The sequence below is a fragment of the Ptiloglossa arizonensis genome, chromosome 1 (assembly GCF_051014685.1).
Source record: "Ptiloglossa arizonensis isolate GNS036 chromosome 1, iyPtiAriz1_principal, whole genome shotgun sequence".
NCBI classification, from domain to species: Eukaryota; Metazoa; Arthropoda; class Insecta; order Hymenoptera; family Colletidae; genus Ptiloglossa; species Ptiloglossa arizonensis.
The window spans coordinates 27,284,878-27,296,509 of NC_135048.1; positions in this window are offsets into that span (position 1 = coordinate 27,284,878).

Sequence of the window (11,632 nt, forward strand, 5' to 3'; positions counted from 1 at the left end):
ACCTGTCAGCCCTGTTACCCCGTCCCTGACAACGATCACCTCACTCCCAACCCTCCCTCTTCTTCAACGTTCGTTTACTTATCACGAAACACGCGACCGGTCTGGATTACCGTATCGTAGGTGATTAACACGTTCGTTAACGATCACGGGTGTTTGGAAGCTTCTTCGACAGGTTCGGGACAAAGTGGACGGTCCATCGGCTCGTTAGAAAACGTCACGGAAATAATCTCGCCTCGCGGTCGATGGTATCGGGATCATCGTCGGTCGGCTAATTGCGGTGAACAAGCGGTCGCCTCTAAACGCAGGAAATAATGCATTTCGTGCGGCGAGTCGATCGGTCATCTTATTACGTTGGCTGACCAACGAGGGATGAGTAGGTATGACTAAGGTGGTCGGATCGGGACCAGACAATTTAATTGTTCGAACTTAAATGGAGAGCAGCTGCCTTCTCCCGCCTAACAAGCCGGTAATAACCCGGCTCCGGGGCTGATCCCCTCTTTGTCCGACTCGCGCGTTCCCCCACCACCGCCGCCACGACCGCGGCGCACTCGTTCGTTCGTCGTCGGTTCGCCCGAACTCGGGAACCCGAACTCGGGCCCGTGACGCCCGTGACCCTGACGTCGGATCGGAACCAGCACGGGTGAAGCTCTGTCCAGTGAAACAGCAGGTGCTTCCGTCGTGGAAAGGGCCCTCGAGGAAAAGAAAGAAAGAACAAAAAAAGGAAAGAAAATAAATAAAAAGAAAAGATGGAGATAGAAGAAGAAAAAAAAGAAAAGATGGAGATAGAAAAAGAAAAGATGGAAATAGAAAAAGAAAATAAATAAAAAGAAAAGATGGAGATAGAAAAAAAAGAAAATAAATAAAAAGAAAAGATGGAGATAGAAAAAGAAAATAAATAAAAAGAAAAGATGGAGATAGAAAAAGAAAATAAATAAAAAGAAAAGATGGAGATAGAAAAAGAAAAGATGGAGATAGAAAAAGAAAAAAAAGAAAATAAATAAAAAGAAAAGATGGAGATAGACAAAGAAAAAAAAGAAAATAAATAAAAAGAAAAGATGGAGATAGACAAAGAAAAAAAAGAAAATAAATAAAAAGAAAAGATGGAGATAGACAAAGAAAAAAAAGATAATAAACAAAAAGAAAAGATAGAGATAGAAAAAAGAAAAAAAAAAGAAGGAAGGTTAACCCCTCTTGGCACCGTGTTTCCCTTTCTCTCTTTTTCGATGCGCGTGTTCCTCTTCCTAATTCCGTCTTAATCAGGAGGATCGTTCGCTTTGATCCGCGGCATGGTCTGTCCTACCCGGCTCCCCGAAATCGACCGTTCACGCGTACAAAAGCCGAGAGGATAATCCCCCTGGATTCCTTCGGGCACGTCGTCTCGTTAAGAAACGAAAATAATTCGACCAGCGAGGGTCCACGAGGCCGCGCGTTGCGCAACCCGAGCGTATTTATACAGTGGCGATCGTCTCGTTCGCGGGACGGGTTGTACACGTATTACCGGGCTTGTTCCCGGTAATGGAATTCATTTTACGTCGATTTGTCTCGAACGATGGACTCGGTGATTCGTTCACCGCGGTGGGAGCGTTGCGATCAATTATTAGGGACGACACGAGCCATTCTTGTTGGATGAATTTTAATCGAAACTGTGGATGGGTTTTAAACTTTGTGGACAACGATTTTTTGATAGTATTGCGTATACAGGCTAATTTTTATCGTAACCGGTGGTTTCTTTATGGTAGAATTTCGAAGATCTTCAAGGTGATGGCAATTGATTTTTTTTATGTTAGTTTTCAAAATCATATATGACTTGTCTATGTATATTTATAATTTAGTTTGCTTATTAGTTAGAAAGTATTAAAATCTAACGAGCTCGAAGACAAGCAAGTGGAAAGAAAAATTACAAGAGTGTACGTAAAATAGTCGAAACTGTGACTGGTTTTAATTTTAATTTTTTAATTGCACTAATAGCTTAATAGCGTACACAGAGTGGACCATGTAACTGGGCCAATTTTTATCGTGACCGGTGGATGAATCGAAGGTTTCTTTATGGTACAATTTCGAAAATCTTCAAGGTGATGATAATTGATTTTTTTTATGTTAGTTTTCAAAATCGTATGTGACTTGTCTATATATATTTATAATTTAGTTCGCTTATTAGCTAGAAGGTATTAAAGGAAGATTAGAAGGGTGTACGTAAAATAGTCGAAGACAACCTTGGAAAATTATTAAATTGTTCGGAAAATCATTTCGTTTTCCAAAGAATATATAATTTAGTAAAATGTTTATACACTCTAAAAAAATCGTGTTTCATTTTCACCAAAAAAAAAAAAAACGAAATGACTTTCCGAACAACGTAACATATAAAAAAAGATATAAATTTCAAAAATCAAATTTCATTCCTTTAAAAGTACTTCGGTATTGTATCATCTACAATACTTAAACACACTTTTCGTTAACGTGGTTCCGTCGCGCCGATCGTGTAAGATCTCTGCGTTTTCGATACTCGGTAATCGATACACACAATCTCTATAGTTGCTAGGGATTTATGAAACGAAACCGAGTGTGAGATATCGCAGGGTACACCAAGTATATATTAGCAAGGAAAATATTCTGTACCGTGGTGCTTAGCGCCGTAGGTCACAAGCTATTTAAACAGATGGAGACCAATAGATCCATTACCTGTATGTACTTTATTTGCGGGACGTGTTTGAAGTTTGCACCTCTCGCCTAGTTAAATAGCTTGTTCTCTCCCGCGACCATAGATTGTTTGAGGGCCGGCACGGTGTGGATTCACTGACATTGTCATTCTTTCCGCTGTTGGGACACCGCCACGAAAGTGTATCCCACTATCTCATTTAACATAGTAATTATGAAATAACCGTGAACTAACACGTGTTCGTAGATACACGTATCGTTTCATGTTGCACGGTGGAGGATTCGACGCCATTGTCCAAGATACGTTTCTCAAACTCGTAACACTGTTAGATTCGATGTTCGAGTCACCACGATCGTTTCCTTTCACACGTTTTTATTTTTACGGGTTGTTATTTCAAATCTTACGAAACGAAACGTAAGAATAAACGATTATTAACTCGAATAAACGATTGATTTCTTTTATTCAGGTTATATTGGAAGAAACGATCGCGGGAAAATTACAGGCCACTGTATTCGAGTTCCAAGTCACACGATATTGAAATAAACGTTAACACGGATAAAGGAGGAGTTTTCAGAATAGAACGCTCAACCTAACGAGTCAATTGTCCCTCCACGCGATGAAACCTCCGTTCTATGGTAACTCCGACACTTTTAATCTTCATTTGCGTCACGAACAAAATTAACTCGCAATCTCGAAAGTAAAACCTGGAATTCTACGAACAAATCGATGGACGAACAAAATTAGCCCACAATTTTAAAAGTAGTACCTGGAATTCCAGTGAAGAGTCGATGGTTGAACAAAATTAGTCCATAATCTTAAAAGTTGTACCTGGAATTCTAAAAAAAAAGGACGAACGAAATTAACATGGAACCTTGAAAGTAGTACCTGGAATTCTATCAAAAATCGATGGACGAACGAAGTTAGCTCAGAATTTTAAAAGTAATGCCTGGAATTCTATCAAGGAATCGATAGGTGAATAAAATTAGCCCACAATCTCGAAAGTAGTACCTGAAATTCTATCAAAAAGTTAACGGGCGAACAAAACTAGATCAGAATCTTAAAAATAGTACCTCGAATTCCACCAAAAATCGATGAACGAACAAAATCTGACCACAATCTTAGAAAAAGTACCTGGAATTCTACCAAACATCGATGGAGAAACAAAGTTAGCCACAATCTTAAAAGTAGTACCTGAAATTCTGACAAAAATCGATGGATGAACAATGTTAGCCCACATTCTTAAAAATAGTACCTTAGTATTCCACAAAAATCGATGAACGAACAAAATTAACCCACAATCTTAAAAATAGTACCTGGAATTCTACCAAAAATCGATGGACAAACAAAATTAGTCCACATTCTTAAAAATAGTAGCTGGAATTTTACCAAAAAGTAGATGGACGAACAAAATTGGCACACAATCTTAAAAGTAGTACCTGGAATTCTACCAAAAATCGACAGACCAACAAAATTAGCCTAGAACCTTAAAAGTAGTACCTGAAATTCTCACAAAAATCGATGGATGAACAAAATTCGCTCACAATTTTAAATGCAGTACCTGGAATTCTATCAAGAAGTCCATGAACGAACAAAATTCGCTCACAATGTCAAAAGTAGTACCTGGAATTCTACCAAAAAGCGATACACCAACAAAATTAGCCTAGAACCTTAAAAGTAGTACCTGAAATTCTACCAAAAATCGATGAACGAACAAAATTTGCTCACAATTTTAAATGCAGTACCTGGAATTCTATCAAGAAGTCGATGAACGAACGAAATTCGCTCACAATTTTAAAAGTAGTACCTGGAATTCTACCAAGAATTCGATAGGCGAATAAAATTAGCCCACATGATCGTCTCAAATCATCATCAAGTCTCAAAAGTAGTACCTGAAATTCTATCAAAAATCGATGGATGAACAAAGTTAGCCCACAATTTTAAATTCAGTACCTGGAATTCTATCAAGAAGTCGATGAACGAACAAAATTCCCTGACAATTTCAAAAGTAGTACCTGGAATTCTACCAAGAAGTCGATAGACGAATAAAATTAGCCTACATCATTATCTCAAATCATCATCAAATCTCAAAAGTAGTACCCGAAATCCTATAAAAAAATCGATGGAGTAGACGACTCCCGTGACTCTCCATAAAAAAAAAAAAGAAAAAACAGAAAAAGGGAATGGGACGAACTCCTCGCGATTCTTTCTCGCGGCATAACGCGAATTTCGCAGTCTCCGGGAAAGGAGAGCGAGCGGCGTCTTTTTCGCGGTATAACGTGAAATAAGTTTACGAACGGGGTAATGGTCCTCCGTTTCGCCATCCCTTTGAGATAAGAATCTCGCGGCGGCGAATCGCGTTCCGTCGCGCACCGAAAGCTCGTCGAGTGGCCCGCAATTATCTCGGACAGAGAGATCGATGCCTGGTGCGCGCCTATACCCTCCGCTGCCTCTCCACCAGCGAAAAAGGGGGATTCCTTTCGTGGGCCCGCGACGTTGTTTCCCACTCGGTGACTTTATGATTCCGATATCGTTGCTCGCGAGCTACACGACCCTCGAATTCGAGAAAATGCACCATCGGTATTCCCGCAGGGGGTTTACTCTCGCTCTGTTCCTCGTTCTCTCTCTCTCTCTCTCTCTCTCTCTCTCTCTCTCTATCCCTCTCTCTGTCGTACTCATACTTGGGGTGCACGGTGAATTTCTGGCCGCCTAGACGCGCCGCGATATAAAGGGTGGCGCAGGGAGGCCCGTATATAATAATACAGGGTCGAGATCGGTTTCCTCGGCCGACATTAATAGTACTTATCTGCCGTACGGTGCACACCACACGTGGTAATTATCGTCCAATCTCGGAAGGACCACCGGGTCTCTACGATATAACTCTTCCCCGGTTTGCTACTTGAAGGCGTGCGTGCTCGTTTTTCGACGAGACTCTCTCTCTCTCTCTCTATAGCTCTTCTCTCCGCTGTCTTTCTCTCTCGTCTTCTCTTCTCTCTTCTCTCTACTATCCTCCTCTCTCGTCTTCTCTTTTCTCTCTTTGACTCTCTCACCGCTGTATTTCTCTTTCCCTTTTTCATCATCTCTGCTCTCTCCTCTCTGCTCTCTCTACACTCTTCTCTCTCTCTGTCCTCTCTACACTCTTCTCTCTCTCTGTTCTCTCTACACTCTCCTCTCTCTCTGTTCTCTCTACACTCTCTGCAATCACTCTCCTCTCTCTCTGTTCCCTCTGCACTCTATCTTCTCTCTACCGTCTCTCTCTCTTCTCTTCTCTGTCTTCTCTCTGCAATCACTCTCCTCTCTCTCTCTGTTCCCTCTGCACTCTATCTCCTCTCTACCGTATCTCTCTCTTCTCTTCTCTGTCTCCTCTCTGTCGTCTCTCTCTCTTCTCTTCTCTATCTTCTCTCAGCCATCTCTCTCCCTTCTCTTCTCTATCTTCTCTCTACCCTCTGCACACTCCGCTCTGTTCTCCTCTCTCCACGCTCATCTCTCCGTTCCCTTCTCTCCGTTCCCTTCTCTCCGGTCTCTTCTCTCTCTGGTCTCTCCCCGTCCCATCCACTGGTTTCTTCCCGTCCCTGTTCCACGGTCGACCGCGAGAACCCGCCTACAAGAGCGATCCTGGCCCCGAAACCGAAGCGAGATTTAAATTTAATTTAACGCTTTCACGTACCGTCACGATAACGAGCCACTGACAGCCGATTATAATAATCATCGTAGGAGCAAAAGTATCTCGGACGGGTTACGGGCACAGTGGGGGCCGTGCCCGAGTCGGAAAGAGCTGTAAAGCCGAGAGATTAACCCGTCAACGAGGCTGCCCCTTCGCTCGCATCCACCCCGCGTGCGTGCTCGTTACTTAAACGCGGAGAGTTTTCGGAACGGGAACGCCGAGAGTGCTCCTCTCGACCTGGCCACGGGGATAATTAAATGTACTCGGCCAGGATAATTGATATTTTTTTTCGTGCCGCGCACCGGAGGGCTTCCGCCGCGATGGCTCCCCGCGATTCTCACAGCCCGAATGTCCGCCTCCGTGACGAACCCGCTGCACGCTGACGCAACCGTGGATCTCTTTCAACCCTCCTGTAACAGCACCGCGGTGTAACGAGCTACGTGGTACTTTCATTGCGATAATAACTGGGCGTTCTGATAAATATTCGCGCAAGAGATTAGACACCGAGGAGATGATCCTCGTGTGCGAGGATCGAGGGAAGGTATTCGGAGAGAAGTGGGAATGGTAGGGTGGTTTTATTCGTATTGAAAGTATAGCGTTGTATTTTGTATTTGGTGTTTGAATGGATGCGTTCGTTATTACTTTTATTTTGTTCGCGTTGTATTTTTTTAGTAGACACAAATGTGGTCCAAGCACGAATCTTTAAATGTGTACTGTTGTATTTTGTACTTGGTATTTGGATTGGTATTTGGTGTTTGGATTGGTGCTGTTGTATTTTGTACTTGGTATTTGGATTGGTATTTGGTGTTTGGATTGGTGCTGTTGTATTTTGTACTTGGTATTTGGTGTTTGGATTGGTGCTGTTGTATTTTGTACTTGGTATTTGGATTGGTACTATTGTATTTTGTACTTGGTATTTGGATTTGTATTGGTACTTGGTAACTGGACGGGTACTGTTGTTTTTTGCACTTAGTATTTGGATTGGTACTTGGTATTTGAATGGATACTGTTGTATTTTTTACTTGATATTTGGATAAGTACTGTTGTATTTTGTACTTGGTATTTGGATGAGTAGTGTTGTATTTTGTACTTGGTGTTTGGATTGGTGCTGTTGTATTTTGAACTTGGTATTTGAATTGGTATTGTTGTATTGGTACTTGATATTTGGATGGGAACAGTTGTATTTTTTACTTGGTATTCGGATAAGTACTGTTGTATTTTGTACTTGGTATTTCGATTGGTACTGTTGTATTTTGTACTTGGTATTTGGATTGGTACTGTTGTATTTTGTACTTGGTGTTTGGATGGGTACGTTCCTTACTTCTCCCACGTTATTCGCGTTGCATTTTTTAAGTAGACACAATTATGGTCCAACCACGAATCGTTAAATATTAAAATTGTGCAATTACTTTTTCAACGACAAAGCAAATAACTCATTAGAAGATCTTACTAGAGATGCTTTCGTTGGACAATCAAGTTGTAATTAAGTTAAAAATTCTTCGCAAAATGATCGATTCGTTCTGAAAACTTCGCGAAGAATTTATGATGATCCAAGATGGAAGCGTCAATGTCGCAGTAAACCAACTCACTTGTGTGCACATTTCTCCGATACCAAAATAATAGAGAAGACTCGTAAAAAGAATTTTTTGCACCAAACAAGATAACATTTAATTTCAGCAATTATATTTATCGCAACGAACAACATTTCATTGCGTAACTAGTTCGTATTCACTAGTTTGTATTTTCTTGTTACTCCATATCGCGTCACTGACGATACGTAGGAAAATCTCTTCGAAACTTCCATGTTTCCAACTTCTCTCTCTTCTTTATTATTTCTTCGACCTTACACGCTGATTCCCCCGGGGAAAGCACACTTCTCCATAAAATATAAAACGCTTCGAAACATTTCCAAAACAGCAACGTTTCTTTAAAAATGTCTTCACCGATTATCGTATTCACCGAACCCGAGTTTCTTGCAACCTTAACGATCCACGTTACTGCCCGAATAAATAAAAAATCTCCCTCGAATTATACAATTTTTCAAACAGATCTCCGTTAACGATGTAAAATTGCACTTTACAACTGCGCGGACCCACGTAAGCGTGCAACAATAACAGCATGAACTGCAACCATTACATTTTGCTTTAGCAAGTTTCTCGAGGGACGTTTTTGTCCTAGTTTCCTCGGACGTTCCCTACGAAGATAAAACAATCTTTGTTCCCCACTGAAGAAAATCTGAACCGAGGAGAAGAAATTGTTTAAACCGTAGAAGCAAACGTTACGATCGAAGACGAAGTTTCGTTGCAGATTATCGTTGCATTCAGACACCACACCACAGAATTCGTTATTTCAATTCTTCGAAAGTGATTTTCACTCTTCACGATTTTTTTCAAATATTTGCAAAAAAGATATCTTCCCCCAAAAAAAAACAATGCTCCTTAAGATCATCCTTGGCCGTCCTCCTCGTCTTCGAGGTCCAAGGAAGTTGACCAGGCCCGTTACTTCCGGTGACTCGTTTCGTGAAACGCACTCGTGCACTCTGCAGTGTCGTTGCACCGAGTTAATTGAGATTTCCAGTAACGTTTGAAATTTCCCAGCAATATTCGCAACGATGGAAAAATCCATTCCTCGAGTAACCTAAAACCGAGTGGAACCAGTTTTCTCAGGTACGAGAGAAATTAGACGGTTCGTAAACTCGGTCGGTGACGAGTAGACAGCACCGTGGAACAACACGGCAATAATAAAAAGTTACAACCGTCGTTCGAGAACGGACTAATGGGAATGCAACGTTGCTTGTTTAGGACGGAAGTCTCACGAGCAAACTCCGTTACCCGGTCGTTTTTCCCGAAAGTAGTCGGAAATTACTGACCAATCGTCTGTTTGGACGGCGCGAGGCGTAAACGGCACCGTTAAGTAAAAACGAAGGCCCCCATAAAGTGGCCATAATGGACGGGGCCTTAAAATCATTTCCCTGACACTCGGGCTAAACGTCGTGTTTAACAGTAAAATACGATCGGCCACGCTCGGATGCAATGTAATAAAATGGTAATAAGTAGCCGCGGACACGTGCGTGGCTCGTCGTGACATTTGAGAATTTTAAATCAACCGAATGGACCAACACACGTGGAACTTCTTTTCACAGAGATCGAATCTTACTTGCTGGTACTTATTTACGGTGTCGAGCACCGTGTCGATCACTGGCGACCGATGTTAAGTTCGGGTTGGTTTTCGGTTGAATTACAATAGTAGTTTGGATCTACGATACGAAAGGTAAGGAATATTCTGATTTTATAATTAACCAAGGTTACGAGGAACGACAAGTTTGGTTGAATATTTCTTTGATCGATAACGAGAAGTAGGATAGAATATGATTTTCTTCGAAAGGGTTGAATTCTCTTGGTTGGTGACCAACGATGCGAAAGAGTGAAAGAATATTTCGATTTTAAAAATAACAATCAACGAAGATTGTGAGAAAATGAAAAATCTGATCGAATGTTGTTCAATATTCAATAGCTTCGTTAATTTCCCATCCGCGCTTGTAATCGATTTTTAATGTTTCTCACCGCGCCACGGGAATCGTAGAACGTTTTAATAATCTCGCGTCACCGCCGGTGTTATTATATATGGTAAAAAATTTTACACGGGAGAAACGTAGCGTAATAACTTCAGGTGCCATCGAATCATTTTTCTCCCGATCTCTCGCGTTTCCTCCCGTATTTTCGAAAACAAAAGAGGTGCGGAGCACCAGCATTTGTACACGTCCTCATCTTCTACATTGTACGGGAATGTTTGCGTCGCAATATAAACTCCATTATATTTCCCGATTAAAAGACCCACCAAAAAGTAGAAACAAGCAATGGGGTAAATATTGTCTTCGCGCAATTGTTTCTGTTTGCTTTACGTTTTATCGTGCACGGGCCGACGAACGTATCAATCAATCTCGTCGCACGAATGGAAAAATCACAGTAATTCCACGGAGCGTGGAGACACGGGGATTCGAGACGATCGTAACAATCTCGTCGGGACGTGGACAACGTTCCAAATAATCGTGGATTGTAAAAGTGTCCGATTCGGAATTAATTACGCGTCGGGGAATGGAAAAATATCGTATCGATTAATACCGTGTAAGTTTCATACGTTCCCGGCGTTTCGGAACGAAACTTTACCGATACAAGTTGCAAAATGTTAACCGATTGTTTTTTTTTTTTTCGAGCCTGCACTCTGGTTACTCATTCATTTGCCGGACTATGTTCTCGAAAATATTACATAACCTCGTTATTTTTTCACAATTCGAAAACAAAACTTCAGAAAGGTATTTCTGAATAATTGAACTTTTAAACATTGTAATCGGAATATTACCGATATTTTTAATCCCGCAAGCTTTTCGATCCATACTTTTTTAATCCTATTAGACCCTTGAAAATATACATCATTTGTGTAAATTCGAGAATAAAGATAGAAAAATCTTTCTAATAGTTGAATGTTACGTTTGTTAAACGGTGCGTTTGATAACATTCTACGTACAATTTACTATGCCATATTCTGTACATATATCTTTAAATAGTTGAATTTTAAGAAATTCTTAACAAAATTCTTTTCATTTTCATTTTTAAATTTGGTAGATGGTACCTATACATTCTAAAAATCTTCCAATTTGGAAAAAAGGCATCCATATACACTTTCAAACACTTAAATTTTACAAAAATATTACCTTATACTCTAGATACACCCTAGAGTCTCTAAAGAGTATTTAAACGCTCTTGAAAGTATTCCACATAATATTACCTTATACTCTAGATACACTCTAGAGTCTCTAAACGGTATCTAAACGCTCTTGAAAGTATTCCTGACAATGTTACTCTGTACTTTAGATACACTCTATAGTCTCTAAATGGTACCTAGACGCTCTTGAAAGTATTCCTGACAATATTACCTTATACTCTAGATACACCTTAGTATCTCTAAATGGAATTTAAACGCTCTTGAAAGTATTCCACACAATGTTACTCTGTATTCTAGATATACCCTAGAGTCTCTAAACGGTACTTAAACGCTCTAGAAAGTATTCCACATAATGTTACTTTATACTCTAGATACGCTCTAGAGTCTCTAAATAGTATCTAGACGCTCTTGAAAGCATTCCTGATAACTACAAACTCCTGTTACTCTATGCTCTAGACACACACTAGAGTTTCTAAACGGTATCTAAACGCTCTTGAAAGTATTCCTGACAATGTTACCTTGTACTCTAGATACACCCTAGAGTCTCTAAATGGGACCTAGACGCTCTTGAAAGTATTCCACACAATGTTACC